The 21,278-nt window shown below is 40.1% G+C and overlaps 1 non-coding gene across 1 annotated transcript; it reads right to left on the bottom strand.

The window, feature by feature from the left end:
- Window positions 1-8,133: 8,133 nt before the first annotated feature.
- On the bottom strand, window positions 8,134-8,240 carry LOC121135269. Its single transcript, XR_005872462.1, has one exon. It is a non-coding gene; the product is annotated as a U6 spliceosomal RNA (small nuclear RNA).
- Window positions 8,241-21,278: the final 13,038 nt, after the last annotated feature.

Below are 21,278 nucleotides of genomic sequence, written 5' to 3'. Positions count from 1 at the left end.
ACATTTGAAATAGGGATCTGCATGTTCTTAGGCTTTCAGAAACAAGGAGCTATTGCTGTGGCTGACTGAAAGGCCTTAGCTAGCATCAGGTACTTTGATTTTCAGGTGTCTTCATCTCTTCCATGCCTTGAAAGCCACTACTAAGACTTCTGCCTGTGGGGTCAAAGGTCTAGGCATTTAAGTTTGACCCTAGTGTCAGAGAAACCATGGGAGAAGTAGGTCATAAGGAGTTGTTTCCCATCTGAGGTCTCAGGATCCAGGTTGTTACATTGTAGGAGGGTCTTTGTAAGTGGTTCAGGAATTGGGATGTGTTTTTGTGTTTGCCCTCCATGACCTCTTAGATTTTTTTCATAAGCTACCACATTAATGGCAGCCTTATGGAGATTGGCCAGGAGGCAGGTTGTAAATTGGTCTCTGGTTAAAATTACCCTCAGGGTATTATAGTTCCATTCAGGATCCTGGTCAGGGGCCACCTCAGCCCCAACTGGGTGGGCAGTGTTAGATTGGCAGATTTTGTCTTTAAGTAGGTGGAGGATTAGTTTTAAAATCCTATGTTCTTTATGTTTCTCCCCCTCCCATTTGTTATGCTTATTCTCAGGAGAAGAATCACCACACAAAAATCCATCTCAATCCAAAACATTTTAGAGACCCTTTGCTGCCTCCTTGGTTAGCTTATATTGTGCAATCACCTTAAATCAAGATGATAGTGAAGTCACATGACATCCACCCTCTCCAACCCTAGTAAAGATAGCTGCCTGACATTTATCTGCCTCCATCCCAATGGGGGACAGCAACTAAGGTGGTAGCAAACCAGATGTTGATTATATCCCCAAAAGGAGTCAGACCACATGGTTCCATATATGTCATGTATAGATTTTTTTAACTATCAACTTCCTGTGCTAGGAGTTTTGAATTAATCCCTTTGTTATAGATTTTTAACCTTACACAATATATACTTACAAATCTTGATGTACATAAAGTTTATACAATATTCTTACAAATTGTGAGAGAAGATTTATACCTTAGCAAAGGTTTTAGAAAGTTAAAAAGAGTATGAAATGAGTAGCAATAATCTATCCTTTTGTCCTATTTTAGTCTGCTTTCTCCATCAGTCAGCTGGCCCATCTCACTAAGAACAGAGATTTTGGAGGAAACTTTTAACAAGCACAGTTGGGTCTGGAGGAGGTGGATCTATAACCCAACTCCAGATACAGCTTTTCATTGAGGTGAAGCATCATAAAACAATGTCTGTAAAACCGAACCAGTAAGCTGAGAACAAAGAAGACTTAGAGATAGGACATTTTTTAAGCCATAGCTATAGGTGGCACTGAAGGAGGAAGCTGAGGGATGCACCAGCCGGCAAGGAGAGGAGTGTGTGCATGCTGTCTTGCTCCCTCACCGGCTCTGTCTGACTCCCAACTCACACATCTGCAATAAACTTACAGATGCACCAACAGTAGCTTAAAACAGCAGAACATCCATACAGTGTTAGGGGAAGGGTCATACAAAAATCAAACAGACCTTGGAGCAAAGATAAGCTTGAATGTAGAGAATGGGGAATCACTTTCCATTTCCCTGATAGCTCACAGTAGTTGTAGAAGTCTCAAATAATATTGGGCTCTAGGACTTGATGTCTATAACCATCCGGGAGCCTTCATCCGGTGACTGATGGAAGCAGAGGCAAACACCCACAGTTAAACACTGAACTGAACCCAAGAAACCCAGTAACAGAGAGAGAGGAGCGATGAGCAAATTGGCAAAGAATGGGCTGGCAAAACCAGCAGATACAGCTGATCTGAACAGGGGAGAGCTGTTGGACCCCAGACCCACAGCAGGGAGGCCAGCATGGGACTGATCTAGACCCCCGAATGTGAGAGTCAATGAGGAGGCCTGGGCAACCTATGGAGCCCTGAGCAGTGGATCAGTGTCTATCCCTGGAATACAAACAGACATCTTGTGTCCATAACACAAAGAGGGATGCTCTCTCAGCCTGGACTCTTAGGGGGAGTGCCTGGACCCTACCTGGAGTGAAATGACAGACTCTAGATATCCCCTATGGGGAAGGAAATGGCGATAGGGTGGGAGGCTGGGGGGGTATGGTGGGGGGTGCGGGAGGAGTCGAGGGAGAGGGAACTGGGATTGACATGTAAAACAAGCTATTTAAAATTAAAATAATAATAAGAAAAGAAAAGTAAAATATAAAAAATATTAACTATTCAACTTTCAACATTAAGGAATTACCCTCCTCCAAAGCTCTTATTTCCACCTTATTGCAGACATTCTCTGTTACTGGTAATCCCACACAGTTAAAAACTGATAGTAGTCCAGGTTTTATTGGCAGAAATGCTGTTATAGATGACAAATTCATCATACCATCAGAATACCTTATAACCCCCAAGGTCAAATATTTATAAAATGCACACATTCTACCCTTAAGAAACAATTTTTAAAACTAAAAAGCAGAGAACTACTCCTCAAGATACTTTTCCTATGAGCTTCCTTACTTTATTTTTTAATTATCCCCTGATGATTTCAGGATGCTCAGCTCCACATGCAGCCATTGTCCCGCCCCATATGGTAGAAAGAACTATACCCCTGGGTGCCAGGATGAGATTTTTTTGGACATTTTCTAAGCAGCTGTCTGAACTCACAGGACAAGGAAGAGCAGAAGGGATTTCTGGCACCTTACAAGGCATGAATTCATTCCTAATGGCAAAGCATCATGCATAGAGCTCTTACATCTAGCATTGCACTTATTATATGTCTTTTCCTTTTTTTCATTTTTTTGTCTTAGATATATCTTTTTTTTGCTTCTGAGATTTTTTTTATTTTAATTTTAAATAGCTTGTTTTACATGTCAATCCCAGTTTCCTCTCCCTCCGCTCCTCCCACACTCCCTTTCCCCCCTCCCTCCCACCCTATTGACAAATCCTTCCCCATAGGGGATATCTAGAGTCTGTCATTTTACTCTTGGTAGGGTCCAGGCACTCCCCTAAGAGTCCAGGCTGAGAGAGCATCTCTCTATGTGCTATAGGCACAAGAAGACAGTTTGTATACCAGGGATAGACACTGATCCACAGCTCAGGGCCCCATAGGTTGCCCAGGCCTTCTCACTGATACTCACATTTGGGGGGTCCAACTCAGTCCCATGCTGGCCTCCCCACTGTCGGTCTGGGGTCCAAGAGCTCTCCCCTGTTCAGATCAGCTGTCTCTGCTGGTTTTGCCAGCCCATTCTTTGCCAATTTGCTCATCACTCCTCTCTCTCTGTCACTGGGTTTCTTGGGTTCAGTTTAGTGATTAATTGTGTGTTTGCCTCTGCTTCCATCAGTCACAGGATGAAGGCTCCCGGATGGTTATAGACATCAAGTTCATTATCAGGAATGGGCATTCGAGGTGGTCTCTCCACTACTAATTAGCTTGCCAATTGGTGTTATCCCTTTAGATCACTCGAGGTCGCTCTGGTGCCTGATCTGTCTTCGAACCTATGATTCCCTCTTCCCCCTATTCTACCCCCACCCCCTCAACTTCCTGTTCCCCCATGACCAACTCTCTTCCTCTTCACCCCCTCTCTTCTTCCCAGGTCCCACTCCCCCCACCCCTCGCCGTGTTCCCCATCCATTCAGAGGATCTTGTCTCCATCCTCTTCTCTTGGGTACTATGCATATATGCATATCTTTTAGGTTCTTAGCTGTTTTCCAGACTCTCTATCTGTGGAAGTGCAGACTGGCACTATCCTGATCCATGTCTAAAGTCCATATATGAGTGAATACATACCATGTTTGTCTTTTTGCGACTGGGTTACCTCACTCAGGATGGTTTCTTCCAGTGCTATCCATTTCCCTGCGAATTTCAAGATTCCATTGTTTTTTTCTCCTGAGTAATACTCCATTGTGTAAATGTACCACATTTTCTCTATCCACTCTTCAGTTGAGGGGCATCTAGGTTGCTTCCAGGTTCTGGCTATTACAAACAATGCTGCTATGAACATAGTGGAGCAGATGCCCTTGTTGTATGAACCTGCCTCACTTGGATAAATGCCTAAGAGTGGAATTCCTGGGTCTAGTGGTAGATTAATTCCCATTTTCCTGAGGAATCTCCATACTGATTTCCAAAGAGGCTGTATGAGTCGGCACTCCCACCAGCAGTGGAGGAGTGTTCCTCTCTCTCCACATCCTCTCCACCATAAATTGTCTTCGGTGTTTTTGATTCTAGCCATTCTGACAGGAGTAAGATGGTATCTCAGAGTTGTTTTGATTTGCATTTCCCTGATGGCTAAGGATGTTGAGCACTTTCTTAAGTGTCTCCTGGCCATTTTAGCCTCCTCTACTGAGAATTCTCTATTTAGCTCTGTACCCCACCTTTCAAGTGGATCCTTTGGTGTTTTGGAGACTTGTTTCTTGAGTTCTTTGTAAATTTTGGAGATTAGCCCTCTGTCAGATGTAGGGTTAGTGAATATCTTTTCCCATTCTGTGGCCTGTCTTTTTGTCTTTTTGACTGTGTCCTTTGCCTTACAGTTTTTTAGTTTCAGAAGGTCCCATTTGTTAATTGTCGATCTCAGTGCCTGTGCCACTGGTGTTATGTTTAGGAAGTGGTCTCCTGTACCAACTCGTTGAAGAGTATCTCCCACTTTCTCTTCTAAAAGTTTCAGTGTGGCTGGATTTATGTTGAGATCTTTGATCCATTTGGACTTAAGTTTTGTACAAGGCGATAGACCTGGATCTATCTGCAGTCTTCTGCATACCAGTACCCAGTTATGCCAGCACCATTTGTTGAAGATGCTTTCTATTTTCCATTGTACAGTTTTAGCTTCTTTGTCAAAAAATCAAGTGCTCATAGGTGTGTGGGTTAAAATTAGGGCTTTCGATTCGGTTCCATTGGTCTACCTGCCTATTTTTGTGCCAATACCAAGCTGTTTTCAGGACTATAGCTCTATAATAGAGCTTGAAGTCAGGTATGGTGATGCCTCCTGAAGTTCCTTTATTGTATAGGGATGTTTTGGCTATCCTGGGCCTTTTGTTTTTCCATATAAAGTTGATTAATGTTCTTTCCAGGTCCTTGAAGAATTGTGATGGAATTTTGATAGGGATTGCATTGAATCTATAGACTGCTTTTGGCAAGATTGCCATTTTTATTATGTTGATCCTACCAATCCAAGAGCATGGGAGATCTTTCCATTTTCTGGTATCTTCTTTGATTTCTTTCTTTAAAGACACAAAGTTCTTGATATACAGGTCTTTCACTTCCTTGGTTAACATTATCCCCAGATATTTGATGCTGTTTTTGGCTATTGTAAAGGGTGATGTTTCTCTGATTTCTTTCTCAGTCACTTCATCAGCTGTATATAATAGGGTCACTGATTTTTTTGAGTTTACCTTGTATCCTGCCACATTGCTGAAGGTGTTTATCAGCTCTAGGAGTAACCTTGCGGAGTTTTTTGGGTCACTTAGTAAACTATCATATCATCTGCAAATAGTGAAAGTTTGACTTCTTCTTTTCCTATTTGTATCCCCTTTATCTCCTTTTGTTGTCTTATTGCTGTAGCTAGAACTTCAAGTACAGTATTGAAGAGATATGGAGAGAGTGGGCAGCCTTGTCTTGTCCCTGATTTTAGAGGAATTGCTTTGAGTTTCTCTCCATTTAGTTTGATGTTAGCTGTTGGTTTACTGTATATTGCTTTTATTATATTCAGGTACGTTCCTGTTATCCCTGATCTCTCTAGGACCTTTATCATGAAGGGGTGCTGGATTTTGTCAAAGGCTTTTTCAGCATCTAGTGAGATGATCATGTGGTTTTTCTTTCGCAGATTGTTAATATGGTGGATTACATTGATAGATTTTCTAATGTTGAACCATCCCTGCATTCCTGGAATGAAGCCTACTTGATCATGGTGGATGATTTTTCTGATGTGTTCTTGAATCCGGTTTGCGAGTATTTTATTGAGTATTTTTGCATCAATGTTCATGAGGGAAATTGGTCTATAGTTCTCTTTCTTAGTTGTGTCTTTGTGTGGCTTGGGTATCAAGGTAATTGTAGCCTCGTAGAAAGAGTTTGGCAGTAAGCCTCCTGCTTCTATTGTGTGGAATACTTTGAGGAGTATTGGAATTAGCTCTTCTTTGAATTTCTGGTAGAATTCTGCACTGAAGCCATCTGGGCCTGGGCTTTTTTTGTTTGGGAGACTTTTGATGACTGCTTCTATTTCATTAGGGGTTATAGGTCTGTTTAGATTGTTTATCTGTTCTTGATTTAGTTTTGGCAAGTGATATCTATCCAGGAAATTGTCCATTTCCTTTAAATTTTCAAATTTTGTGGAGTACAGATTTTCAAAGTATGCCCTGATGATTCTCTTGATTTCCTCAGAGTCCGTTGTTATGTCCCCTTTTTCATCCCTGATTTTGTTAATTAGCATGCTCTCTCTCTGTCTTTTGGTTAGTTTGGACAGAGGTTTGTCTATTTTGTTGATTTTCTCAAAGAACCAACTCTTTGTTTCATTGATTCTTCTCAGTGTTTTCCTGGTTTCTACTTGGTTGATTTCAGCCCTCAATTTGATTATTTCCTGGCATCTGCTCCTCCTGGGGGAGTTTGCTTCTTTTTGTTCTAGAACATTCAGCTGTGCTATTAATTCTCTAGTATGACTGTTCTCCAGTTTTTTCATGTGGGCACTTAGTGCTATAAACTTTCCTCTCAGCACTGCTTTCAAAGTGTCCCATAAATTTGTGTATGTTGTGTCTTCATTCTCATTGAAATCGAGGAAGTCTTTAATTTCTTTTTTATTTGTTCCTTTACCCAGGGATGGTGCAATTGTGCATTGTTCAATCTCCATGAGTTTGTAGGGTTTCTGCGATTTGTGTTATTGTTGAATTCTAATGTTAATGCATGGTGGTCTGATAAGATGCAGGGGGTTATTCCAATTTTTTTGTATCTGTGGAGATTTGCTATGTTTCCTATTATGTGGTCAATTTTAGAGAAGGTTCCATGTGGTGCCGAGAAGAAGGTATATCCCTTTGTATTTGTGTGGAATGTTCTATAGATGTCTGTTAAACCCAGTTGGGTCCTAACTTCTATTAGTTCTTTTGTTTCTTTGTTAAGTTTCTGTCTGCAGGTCCTGTCTAGTGGTGAGAGCGGAGTGTTGATGTCTACTACTATTATTGTGTGAGATTTTATGTGCATTTTGAGCTTTAGTAATGTTTCTTTCACGAATGTAGGTGCCTTTGTATTTGGGGCGTAGATGTTTAAAATTGAGACTTCGTCTTGATGTATTTTTCCGTTGATGAATATGAAGTGCCCTTCTTCATCTCTTTTGATTGATTTTAATTTGAAGTCTAATTTGTTAGATATTAGGATTGCTACACCCGCTTGTTTCTTGGGGCTGTTTGATTGGAAGATCTTTTCCCAGCCCTTTACTCTGAGATAACGTCTGTCTTTGATGTTGAGATGTGTTTCTTGTATGCAGCAGAAGGAAGGGTTCTGTCTTCGTATCCATTCTGCTAGTCTGTGTCTTTTTATAGGCAATTGAGGCCGTTGACATTGAGGGATATTAATGACCATTAATTGGTGATCCTTGTTTGCGCTTGATTTATTGTTAGTGAAGTTATTTTGTGTAGTTTCTCCTCCCTTTTTCTTTTGGTGTTTTGTAAAGTATGATTATATATTGCCTGTGTCTTTGTGAATGTAGTTATCTTCCTTGGCTCTAGGTTTTCCTTCTAGCATTTTCTGTAGAGCTGGATTCATGGATACGTATTGTTTAAATCTGGCTTTGTCATGGAATATTTTGTTTTCTCCATCTATGGTAATTGAGAGCTTTGCTGGATATAGTAGTCTGGGCTGGCATCCTTGTTCCCTTAGCCATTGTAGGACATCTGACCAGGATCTTCTGGCTTTCATCGTTTCCATTGAGAAGTCAGGTGTAATTCGGATAGGTCTGCCTTTGTATGTTACTTGGCCTTTTTCTTTAGCTGCTCTTAATATTTTCTCTTTACTCTGTAGGTTTGATGTTTTGATTATTATATGCCGAGGTGACTTCTTTTTCTGGTCAAGCCTATTTTGTGTTCTGTAAGATTCTTGTACTTTCATAGGCATATCTTTCTTTAGGTTAGGGAAGTTTTCTTCTATGATTTTGTTGAATATGTTTTCTGTAAAAATATGGAACGCTTCACGAATTTGCGTGTCATCCTTGCACAGGGGCCATGCTAATCTTCTCTGCATCGTTCCAATTTTAGTATATGTGCTGCCGAAGCGAGCACTTATATGTCTTTTCTTGCCTTTCTTAGGATGTCAATGGCTCCAAAAAAGAATAAATATCCTAAAATTAAAAAAAAATAAAAAAGGGGGAGATGATGAAACACAGGCAAAGGAATGACCCAAGGTGAACAACGCTTGGGGTACTGTGAGAGAGGCCTTTTTATCATTGGTGCATTTTGTTCCCTGGATTGCTCTTGTACATGACTTTTCATGCCTCCTATGACAAACATTTACGTTGATTTATAAGACATGTTTATTCATGTTGGATGTCAGATTATAGCAATAGAACCCAATCTGGTCAGTGTACCCTGAATCTGGGTATGGCCTTCTGCCTTGCTTTCATGCTTTACCAAATATAGTCTCTTGTGTTTAAATTGGTCTGTCCTGAGAAAGTTCTGGGGAAGGGTTGCTCTGTTAACATTTAGTATGTGCTTACTGATGTTTATTTACATGTTTTTCTGAACTCAAACCCTCTTCCTTGGATCATTGCTTTCTTTGTTGCATTCATGTATAAAAGTACACTGAAACTGAAGTAAAGTTGTCTATAGCATTAGACTGTAGTGACGCATTCATTCCTTCAGGTCCTCAGATCCTAGGTCCAGTAGACAAGATCTGAACAGGTCAGCTAAAAATTGATAGCAGGGGAGGCAATAAAGGGAAAGAACAGGCCTAAGGAAGCTGCAGGATTGCAGCTCTGAGCATGGTTGTGGGGATAAGGTAGTGGGCATGACGTTCAGTGAAGCATGTCAGTTATACCCATGAAGACCGTGGCTGGGACTACCTCCTCTAACAAGTGTATCATGTGGGTGCCTGGTGCTCAGTGGTCACTTTCTCCGACTCAGGGAAGTGTTTACTCTAACTGAAGGGGAAACTTACCAAATTACCACCGGTGGAGGGGAAGTGGAAAGATCAGTTGGCAGGAAGATGTGTCCATTGCAGGTGGACTGGAGATGAGGCCCAGGTTTAGCTCAGACCCAGAGGGGAAGCACAGAAACCAGGGAAGCGTATTGGAGTCTGAAAGCAATGTAATGATTTTTGTTTGTTTTGTTTTGTTTTTAAGGTACAAAGGCAGTGGTTTGCCAAGGTCATTCCATACAACAAACCCCACACAAGATATTTATTGGGAAGAACAGATTGGAAGCTGCCTCTGAATGAGAAGAAAATCAGCAGAAGGCTGGGCAAAGAGGGGAGCCTTTTATAGGGCTTTTGGAGCATGCCCAGTGAGTTAGTGGAGCGTGTGCGGGGAGCTAGTGGAAAAATACACTGGAAAAATGCAGAAGTATTGTTTGACCATTGATGCTGTGTCTTGGGTGTAGGGATTTCCAAGTCTTGGAACTCCTAGTCAAGCCAGCAAGCAGGGTATTTTCCCTTGCCCCTGGTTTCAGCTTGGGGTCAAGTCAGGGGCAAGGTGTTTTACCCTTGTCCTTGGTTCCTACAAATTCTACTGGGAAGACTAGAGCATCTGGTAGTCAAGGAAGAGAGCATGCAAGGCAGTCAATTTGCTGTGCAAGAAATATGTAAGCCTGGGGACTTTTCCTTCTTAGCTCTTTCCATGGGTCTGAACCCTGCTCAGACTAATCTGCTGTTGTGTCAAGTGCATCTTTAAGTTTAGCCATCTTTTAATTTAAGTGACCTTGTAATGTGAAGCACTTCCTGAAGTGTCAATGCAAGCATTGCTTGATCTCCAAAAAGAAGCACAAGGCAATATAAAACAGTAATCAAGAAAAACAAATGAAGTAATTACCATTTTCATTTCAGTGCCTCCCTGAAAGTTATACTAAAGTTCACACATTTTCTGCGTATAAAATTTGAACATTTCAAACAAAGTGACATTTCAGAGTAAAAATGAGTTTTACATGGATTCTTGGGCTGTCAGCTAGTTGAATTTTTAGGTAATAGCCCTAAGCCTTCATGCCTTTAGAATAAAATTAAGACTTTTCTGTTTTTTCCTGTCCCCATTCTCCTCTTTGCCATTCTCTTCCTTTCTCTCCATCCCTCCTCATTCTCTTCCCCCTCCTCTTTTTTTTTGAGACAGGGTCTCTTCATGCAGCCCAGGCTAGTCTCAGTTTCAGGACAGTCCTGCCTCCATCTCCCTAGCGCTAGGACTTCCAGGCCTGTACCCTACTTCTGGGCCACTCAACCTTGTTTAAGCCAGCAGAAATGGACCTCTGATTTAATTTCCTTGTCTGCATTCTATATACCGGTTTAATCAGCAGTACCAAGGAATTCCTTTACTTCAAAATCCTATTTTAAGGTTTAGGAAGTGTATCTTAGTGGCAGATCACTTGTTTTACATGTATACATCCTTGGATTCCATTCCAAGCACACACACATTGGCGCTATTCTTAGCAATAGAACTGAAGTACTGTATTTTCCACAGAAAAAGTAATATGACTAGAAGCTGTGCAAACTCAGATAATCTGTCTTTGTAACTGGTGTTTCCAACCTTTGCTACTGAAAGGGAAAAATGACTTTAAAGAATAAAGAGCAATGTATTTAAGGGTGCAAGAACATTTTAGTCTTCTCTACAATGGTTAAAACACCGATTGAAAATTTTCCTTTTTTGGTTTTCCGAGACAGGGTTTCTCTGTATTGCTTTGGAGCCTGTCCTGGAACTCGCTCTGTAGACCAGGCTGGCCTCAAACTTACAGAGATCCTCCTGCTTCTGCCTCTGCCTCCCTAGTGCTGGGATTAAAGGCATGTGCCACCAATGGCCAGCTACAGTTTGAAAATTAAAATCCAAAAAGAAATATCAAAGTTCTAAGGCAGTTTTGTGTTTTTTTTTCATTTTCAAAAGGTTGGTAAGAGACTTATATTTTATTTTTTATTTATTTCATTATTATTATTACTTTTTGGTTTTTTGAGACGGGGTTTCTCTGTGGTTTTGGAGACTGTCCTGGAACTAGCTCTTGTAGACCAAGCCTGCCTAGAACTCACAAAGATCCATCTGCTTCTGCTTCCCAAGTGCTGGGATTAAAGGTGTATGCCACCAACACCTGGCTGAGACTTATATTTTATAATGAAATCAATAAATGTAAACGTAAAACTAGGCAAAAATTGCATAGAATGGGTTTCAACAAGTGAGTCTCTCAGGTACTCAAAGAGATCCAGAAATCTGCCCTACAGGAGGTGGGAACCAAAGGTATGTGCTTTGATGCCTACCTATCTGGACAGTTGTCAGTGGACAGTTGTCCAGAAAATGTAACGAAGATGGAGCTTTGCCAAACAAGCTCTGCACTTTGCTTATCTATTTCCCTATTGGCACTTTGAAAAATCTGTAATCCAAAGGGGTGAAAAACCATATGCAAATAAAGCAAGGGTGCCTGGTGCCATAGCAGAGCTCATCTATCCACCTGTCTTTATGTGAGAAGAAAGCAGTATTCATTCAGAAAACTTATGTATACAGGACTTGTAGTCAGAAATTTCAGTTTTAAGACAAAGTATGTTGACTCACACCTACAATCCCAGCCCTGAGGAGGCCGAGTTTTAGGAAGAGAAATTGAACAACAGAGCAAATAAAATTAACTTTTATTTTTCAGATTTAACTGATTATTATTAGGGAAACATGTGCCACAATACATATGTGGTAGTTAGAGGACAACTTTGAGGTGTCAGTTCTCTCTTTCCACCTTTATATGGATTCTGTGCATTGAACTCAGGTCGACATGCTTGCTTGGCAAGCAGTTTTACCCATTGAGCCATCCTGTTGGCCTTAAAACTGACTTTCCTAACCCTCCCTGGGGAATGATGTGGTGATTGGGTGGGGGGCTAGGGGGCTGGTGGAGGGACAAGGGAGGAGGGGTGGGAGAGGGATCTGGGATTGACATGTGAAGCATTCATGTTTCTAGTTTAAATAAAAACATCACACACACACACACACACACACAAAAAGTTATAAGACTTACTGAAATCCTTAAGTCTCTGATAGGGGTAAAAGAACTAACCTGCAAAAATATAAAAGATGGCCATGTGTGTCCGTTTTGTAGTCTATAAAACAGGGAAAATTAAAATACTCGTATTGCAGACTTACACATGATTACAATGGAAAACTATGGAAAATGCTTAGGAGGGAGCCTGACACACAGTAGGTGTGCTATTCCCCTGCATTAACCTTGATGATGCTGTGGTGTGCACCTCGTAAGGGTAAACCCTACAGTGTTTGTGGAGGCAATAGAGCCATAAAACAACAGGCCCACATCATACACAGTGCTTGATTGCTTTGTTCCAAATTAAGGAAATTTCCAGATTCCGGATAAGTTTAGAATATATATGATGCCGTTGGTGTTGTTAGGAAGGAAAAAATAGAGAGGAAACGTGGTGGGAGACACACAGCTAAAATGGATTTTGAAGACCTATTCCCATACCAACCTGATTTTTGACTTAAATTGTTGTGCTGTTAGTGTTGGCAAAAGCTAGGGTTTTCTCAGAAGAGGAAATATCAATTGAGAAAATGCTGTCATCAGATCGGCAAGCAGGCAAGTCTGTGGAGGTATTTTCTTGATTGATGACTGATGTGGGAAGACCCAAACCACTTGGACAGTGCCATCCAGGGGTAGGTGCTGAAGTTCCTCAGGTTCAGCAAGCTATGGGAGCAAGCCGGTAAGAGGTGGTCTCTATTTCAGCTGCTGCCTGCAGGTTCCTGCCTTTAGTTCCCCCCCTTCCTTCATGATGGACTGTGAGATGTAAGGTGAAATATGCTATTTCCTCCCCAAGTTGTTTTGGTCATTTTGATGTTTATTCTTAGTTGCCAATTGACTACATCTGGAACTAAAACTCGAAAGAGTGGGCACACCTTTCTTGAGGGTTTTTTTTTCTTGGTATGAAGTGGTAGGATCTACTTCTAGTCTTGATCATTGATGTAGGAAGACACATGCCTTTGATGCTGATCTTCAGGTAGATATACTTTTTATCTGGGCCACAACTTCTGTGGAAGCCTAAATAGGACATGGAAGATGGAAAGTTTTGCTCTTACCTTGCTAGCAAGTCTATTCCTTTACTGGCATTGAAATCTATATCTTTGGGATTCTGGTATATACTGAAGACCAGCTGAGATACCTAGCCTTATAGACTGATTAACTATTGGATTCTTGGGCTTTCTGTTCACCGCCAGACATTTTTGGACTAGTTGGAAAACAGGCTTTGAGTCATTCTAATAAATCCCCTTTACATATATATTCTATAAATTCTGTTACTCTACAGACCCCCTGAATCTGGGTGTCAGTGAAGAGGCCTAGGGAATCTATTGAGCCTTGGGCAGCAGATCAGTACCCATCCCAAGTATACACACGGACTTTGGACTCCCATAGAACAATGTGAGGTGCACTCTCACCCAGAACTCTTGGGGAAGGGTCTAGGCCCTGCCTTATATGAAATGACAGACTATGCACACCCCCATGGAGGGCCTCACCCTCCCTGGGGGAATGAGGGATAACGGGGGGGTTGGGGGAGGGCACGGGAGGAGGGGAGGGAATGGGAGAGGGACCTGGAACTGACTTGTGAAGCAACCTCGTTTCTTATCTAAATTTAAACTGGAAAATAAAAAAAAAGAACCCTGAATAATACAGTCATGGTCATGGTATTTATCGTAACAACAGAAGTGAACTAGGAAAAATCTGTGCCAATAAATTTTCATGTTTTCTTTCTTCATTCAAATTGATCTTTCATTCTGTCAATCTATTATTTGTAATTTTTGACAACTGCATGTGTGTTTGGCCACTTTCACACTTAAACACACCTTACCCAGGGGTCACTGTACAGGTATCAAGATGTACTCAATAGACAGTTACAAGTCCCTTCAGGACAATCATGCGACAGACAAGTGGCTTCCATGGAGCAAAAAGTCTGTACCCGTATATATTATTTTGTGGGTATAAAACTAGTAGCAGAAGTTATAAACAGTGAATACTTCTACATGCCATTCGTCTCTTGATTGTAAAGGCTCCTCTGTATCTCTACTGCTCTGCCAACATTGACCTCCTTTGAGCACATCTAAAAGTTCCAACTAGCTAATAAGACTTTCATTCCTTTTACTTCTTTTTTCTTTTTTTATTTATTTTTAAATTTAAATTTAAACTAGAAACAAGGTTGCTTCACAAGTAAGTTCCAGGTCCCTCTCCATTTCTCTTCCCTCCTCCCGTGCCCTCCCCCAAACCCCCCAATATCCCCTCATTTCCCCAGGAAGGGTGAGGCCCTCCTTGGGGATGTCCATAGTCTGTTATTTCATCCAGGGCAGAGCCTAGACACTCCCCCAAGATTTCAGGGTGAGAGTGCATCTCACATTGTAGGATGGGAGTCCAAATTCCATTTGTATAGTCGGGATAAATACTGATCTACTGCCCAAGGCTCAATAGATTACCTAGGCCTCCTCACTGACACCCACATTCAGGGGGTCTTGATCACTCCCATGCTGGATTCCCAGGCATCAGCCTGGGATTCAAGAGCTAACTCTTGTCAGGTCAGCTGTTTCTGGGGGTTAAACCAGCCCAGCCTTAATCAGTCCTCCCTCTCTGTTACTGGCTTTCTTGAGTTCAGCTCAGTGCTTAGCCATGAGAGTATGCCTTTTCTTACATCAGCCACTGAATAAAGGTTCTGTTTCACAGACCCTCTGGCCATTGGATTGTAGGCTGGCACTCCCCAGATCTGTCTAAATTCCATATATGAGAGAGTACATGCCATGTTTCTCTTTTTGTGACTGGGTTACCTCACTCAGGATGGTTTCTTCTAGTATCATCCATTTGCCTGCAAATCTCAGGATTCCATTGGTTTTTTTCTGCTGAATAGTACTCCATTGTGTAAATATACCACATTTTCTCTATCCACTCTTCGGTTGAGGGGCATCTAGGTTGCTTCCAAGTTCTGGCTATTACAAATAATGCTGCTATGAACATAGTGGAACAGACATCCTTGTTGTATGAATGTGCATGTTTGGATATATGCCTAAGAGTAGAATTGCTGGGTCTTGTGGTAGATTTATTCCCATTTTTCTGAGGAATCTCCATACTGATTTCCAAAATGGCTGAAAAAGATGGCATTCCCACCAGCAGTGGAGTAGAGTTCCCCTTTTACCACATCCTCTCCAGCATAAATTGTTGTTGGTGTTTTTGATTTTAGCCATTCTGACAAGATTGAGATGGTATCTCAGAGTTGTTTTGATTTGCATTTCCCGGATGGCTAAGGATGGTGAGCACTTTCTCAAGTGCCTCTCAGCCATTTTAGCCTCCTCTGTTGAAAATTCTCTATTTAGTTCTGCAGCCCACTTTTTAATTGGATCGTCTGGTGTTCTGGAGACTTGCTTCTTGAGATCTTTGTAAATTTTGGAGATCAACCCTCTGTCAGATGTGGGGTTAGTGAATATTTTTTCCCATTCTGTGGGCTGCCTTTTTGTCTTGCTGACTGTGTCCTTTGCCTTACAGAAGCTTCTCAGTTTCAGGAGGTCCCATTTATTAATTGTTGATCTCACAGTCTGTGCTACTGGTGTTATGTTCAGAAAGCTGTCTCCTATACCAATTCATTCAAGGGTACTACCCACTTTCTCTTCTAAGAGGTTCAGTGTGGCCGGATTTATGTTGAGGTCTTTGATCCATTTGGACTTAAGTTTTGTGCATGACGATAAACATGGATCGATCCTCATTCTTCTACATGCCAGCCTCCAGTTGTGCCAGCACCATTTGTTGAAGATGCTTTCTTTTTTCCATTGTATATTCTCAGCTTCTTTGTCAAAGATCAGATGCAGATGTTCATAAGTGTGTGGGTTAATATCCAGGTTTTCAATTTGATTCCATTGGTCTACCTGTCTATTTTTGTGCCAATACCAAGCTGTTTTCAGGGCTATAGCTCTATAACGGAGATTGAAGTAAGGGATGGTGATGGCTCCGGACATTGCCTTGTTGAACAGGGTTGTTTTGGCTATCCTGGGTCTTTTGTTTTTCCATACAAAATTGATTATTGTTCTTTTAAGGTCTGTGAAGAATTGTGCTGGGATTTTAATGGCGATTGCATTGAAACTGTAGATTGCTTTTGGCAGGATTGCCATTTTTACTACATTGATCCTACCTATCCAAGAGCATTGGAGATATTTCCATTTTCTGAGGGCTTTTTAATTTCTTTCTTTAAAGATTCAAATTTCTTGTGATACAGGTCTTTCACTTGTTTGGATAGTGTTACCCCAAGGTATTTTATGTTGTTTGTGGCAATTGTAAAGGGTGATGTTTCTCTGATTTCTTTTTCAGCCCTTTTATCATCTGTATATAGTAGGGCTACTGATTTTCTTGAGTTGATCTTGTAGCCTGCCACTTTGCTGAAGGTGTTAATCAGCTGTAAGTGTTCCCTGGTAGAGTTCTTTGGGTCATTTATGTAAACTATCATATCATCTGCAAATAGTGAAAGTTTGACCTCTTCCTTCCCAATTTGTATCCCCTTGATCCCCTTTTGTTGTCCTATGGCTCTGGTTAGAACTTCAAGTACAATGTTGAAAAGGTATGGAGAGAGTGGACAGCCTTGTTTTGTTCCTGATTTTAGAGGAATTGCGTTGAGTTTCTGTCCATTTAGTTTGATGTTGGCTGTTGGTTTACTGTATATAGCTTTTATTATGTTTAAGTATGTCCTTGTTATCCCAGATCTCTCCATGACCTTTATCATGAAGGGGTGTTGGATTTTGTCAAAGGCTTTTTCAGCATCTAGTGAGATGATCATGTGATTTTTGTTTTTCAGCTTGTTTATATGGTGGATTACGTTGATGGATTTTCGTATGTTGAACCATCCCTGCATCCCTGGGATGAAACCTACTTGATCGTGGTGAATGATTGTTTTGATGTGTTCTTGGATCCGATTTGCCAGTATTTTATTGAGTATTTTTGCATCAGTGTTCATGAGGGATATTGGTCTGAAGTTCTCTTTCTTAGTTGTATCTTTGTGTGGCTTGGGGATCAAGGTTATTGAAGCCTCATAGAAAGAGTTTGGCAAAGACCCTTCTGTTTCTATTGCGTAGAATACTTTGAGAAGAGTTGGTATAAACTATTCTTTGAATTTCTGGTAGAATTCTGCACTGAGGCTATGTGGACCCGGGCTTTTTTTGGTTGTGAGGCTTTTGATGACTGCTTCTATTTCCTTAGTGGTTATAGGTCTATTTAAATTGCTTATCTGTTCTTGATTTAATTTTGGCAAGTGATAGCTATCTAGGAAGTCGTCCATTTCCTTTAAATTTTCGAATTTTGTGGAGTACAGGTTTTCAAAGTACGACCTGATGATTCTCTGCATTTTCTCGGAGTCCGTTGCTATGTCCCCCTTTTCATTTCTGATTTTGTTAATTTGCATATTCACACTCTGTTGTTTGGTAAGTTTGGACAAAGGTTTGTCTATCTTGTTGATTTTCTCAAAGAACCAACTCTTTGTTGCATTGATTCTTTGTATTGTTTTCCTAGTTTCTACTTTATTGATTTCAGCCCTCAATTTGATTATTTCCTGGCGTCTAATCCTCCTGGGGGAGTTTGCTACTTGTGTTCTAGAGCTTTCAGCTGTGCTGTTAATTGTCTAGTATAACTATTCTCCAGTTTCTTCATGTGGGCACTTAGTGCTATGAACTTCCCCCGTAGCACTGCTTTCAAAATGTCCCATAGGTTTGGGTATGTTGTGTCTTCATTCTCATTGAATTTGAGGAAGTCTTTAATTTCTTTTTTTATTTCTTCTTTGACCCAGGAATGGTGCAGTTGTGCATTATTCAATTTCCATGAGTTTGTAGGTTTTCTGCAATTTGTGTTGTTGTTGAATTCTTCTTTTAAAGCATGGTGGTCTGATAAGATGCATGGAGTTATTCCAATTTTTTGAAGCTGCTGAGGTTTGATATGTTGCCAAGTATGTGGTCGATTTTTGAGAAGGTTCCATATGGTGGTGAGAAGAAGGTATATTGTTTTTTATGTGAATGAAATGTTCTGTAGATGTCTGTTAATCCCAGTTGGGTCATTACTTCTATTAGACCCTTTGCTTCTTTGTTGAGTTTCTGTCTGGTATTCCTGTCTAGTGGTGAGAGCGGTATGTTGAAATCTCCCACTATAACTGTGTGGGGCTTTATATGTGATTTAAGTTTAATAATGTTTCTTTTATGAATGTGTATGCCTTTGTATTTGCGGCATAGATGTTCAGGATAGACACTTCATCTTGGTGTATTTTGCCTGTGGTAAGTATGTAATGACCTCCTTCATCTCTTTTGATTGATTTTATTTTGAAGTCTAATTTGTTAGATATTAGGATTGCTACCCCTGCTTGCTTCTTGGGTCCATTTGACTGGAAATTTTTTCCCAACCTTTAACTCTCAGGTAATATCTGCCTTTGAGTGTGAGGTATGTTTCTTGTACGCAGCAGAAGGATGGGTTCTGTCTTCGAATACATTCTGCTAGCCTATGTCTTTTTATGGGTGAGTTAAGGCCATTAATGTTGAGGGATATTAATGTCCATTGATTGCTCATTCTTCTTTGATTTGGAATGGTTGGTGTGTTGGAATTATGTGTAGAATTTCACCCCCTTGTTCTTTTGGCTCTTGGTAGAGAGGGATTCTCTAATGCCTATGTTTTTCTGGTTGTAGTTAACTTCCTTGGCTTGGAGTTTATCTTCCAAAACTTTCTGTAGGGCTGGGTTAGTGGATACGTTTTACTTGAATCTAGTTTTGTCATTGAATATCTTTTTTTCTCCATCTATAGTGATTTAGAGCTTTGCCAGGTATAATAGTCTGGGCTGGCATCCATGGTGTCTTAGTTTTGGTAGAATATCTATCCAGGACCTTCTGGCTTTCAGAATTTCCATGGAGAAGTCAGGTGTAATTCTGATAGGTTTGCCTTTACATGTTACTTGGCCTTTTTCCGTAGCTGCTCTTAATATTCTTTCTTTATTCTGTATATTTGGGGTCTTGATTATTATGTGGTAAGGGGACTTTTTTTGTGATCCACTCTATTTGGTGTTCTGTAAGCTTCTTGTACCTTCATTGGCATGTCTTTCTTAAGGTTGGGAAAGTTTTCTTCTTGATTTTGTTGAATATGTTTTCTGCCCCTTTGAGGTGGTTTTCTTCTCCTTTTTCTATACCTATTATTCTTAGGTTTGGTCTTTTCGTGGTGTCCCATATTTCCTGGATGTTGTGTGTTAAGGATATGTTGGACTTAAGATTTTCTTTGGTTGATGAATCCATTTCTCCTAGTGTATCTTCAACACCTGAGATTCTCTCTTCCATCTCTTGTATTCTGTTGGTAATGCTTTTATCGGTAGTACTTGACCATTTTCCCAGCTTTTCTATTTCCACCCTTTCTTCAGATTGTGTTTTTTTATTGTCTCTATTTCAGTTTTGAACGCTTGCACTGTTTGCATTGTTTCTTGCAATTTTCAGTTTATCTTTTTGTCCATTTTGTTGCCTTTATGAATTTTTTGGTTTGTTCTTTCTTCCATTTCTTGCATGTTTTGGTTTGCTCTTTTTTTTCCATTTCTTGCATTTTTTGTTTGTTTTTTCATCCATTTCTTTGAGGGATTTTCCTATATCGTCTTTTAGGGCCTCTATCATTTTCATGAAGGTGGTTTTAAGGTCATTCTCTTCTGCTTCATTTGCATTGTAATGTTGGAGTCTTGCTGGTGTCTAATCTCTAGAATCTGGCGGTGTCATATTTGTTTTTCTGTTGCTGAGTATGTTTTTGTATTGTCTCTTTCCCATCTCTTCTTCTAGTGAGTGCATTAAGAGTCCCTTACTGGTCTGGTGGTTAGGGGACCAGAGTTCCCTTTTGGTGGGTGCTAGCAAGTCCAATAAACTAGTAGTTCTATTCCTTTTCCTCATTCTGGTCCCGTGGGTGGAGAAGAATTCCTTTTACTTCTTAATAAGTGAATCTTATTAGTAGCATTGTACTTACTATAAAAATTAATCTACATAATTTAATCCCTAATCCAGAGCTAAGTATGCCAAAGATGCTTGTTTTATAGCAATTAATACATTCTCAAAGTGAGGAAGTCGTCTTTGGTTTATCTTTACTTCCCTTCCTCACACTTTCTCCTTCCTTTCCTTTCTAAGAAATAACTGATGTGGGAATAGATAGGATCAATCTCATAATATAAAAGCAATAAAATTGTTATTTTGGGTTAGTTTTACATATATAGATTCACTGCATAGATAGTACAAAAAATCTCCTGTCCACCTATACCCGGTTTTCCCTGTTATAATTGTCCGTTAGTACCATGTGTTTATCATAAATAATGAACCAGTACTAATATATTTGCATTAACTAAAGTAAGAATTGCTTCAGATTATTTTCAGCTTTTCCCTAATGCCCTTTTCCTGATCCAGTTTTCACTCATGATACCTCATTATATTTATTCCTTGGATCCTTTGGTGACATAAACACACTTGGATTTTCTACTTGATATTGTCAAACACTTGCTACATTCATTGATCCTAACCACGTTTTTTTTTTGTTTTACAGAATGTTTATATTCAATTGGCATTATAAATTGAACTTGACAATTAAACACAAAAGAGGACACCAAGTTTGGTGGGTAGGAAAGTGGGGTTGGATCTGACAGGAGTTGTGGGAAAAGTGGATACAATTACAGCGCATTGTATGAAATTCTCAGACATAGTTTTAAAAATAGAATGTTCTTGTTTTTCCAACTTTTGTAGTTGCATCATTAAGCCATTTATTTGTGCTCTTTCTGATTTTTTAATGTAGGCACTTAGAGCTATAAAGTTCCCTCATAGGACTGCTTATAATATGTCTTAGAGGTTTTGCTGGGTGGTGTTTTCATTTTCACTTAATTTCATGAAATGTTTTCATTTCTTGATTTCTTTTTTGACCAATTCATCATTCAATAATGGGCAGTTGCTATTCATCATTCAGTAATGAGATGTTATTCTCCATCAGTTTGCATATTTACTAGATTTTTATGGTATTTATTAGAATTTTCTTTTTCACTTTTAAGTTTTATTGCATTGTGGTCGTATGGGATAAAGGGAGTGATTTCAGTGTTTGAATGTGTAAAAATTTATTTTGTGTCTCTGGATGTGATCTATTTTGGAA

Source organism: Mesocricetus auratus, unplaced genomic scaffold, assembly GCF_017639785.1.
Source record: "Mesocricetus auratus isolate SY011 unplaced genomic scaffold, BCM_Maur_2.0 Super-Scaffold_100033, whole genome shotgun sequence".
Taxonomy (NCBI): domain Eukaryota; kingdom Metazoa; phylum Chordata; class Mammalia; order Rodentia; family Cricetidae; genus Mesocricetus; species Mesocricetus auratus.
Note: the sequence above shows the minus strand (reverse complement) of the source record. Positions and strands in the feature narration are given on the sequence as shown.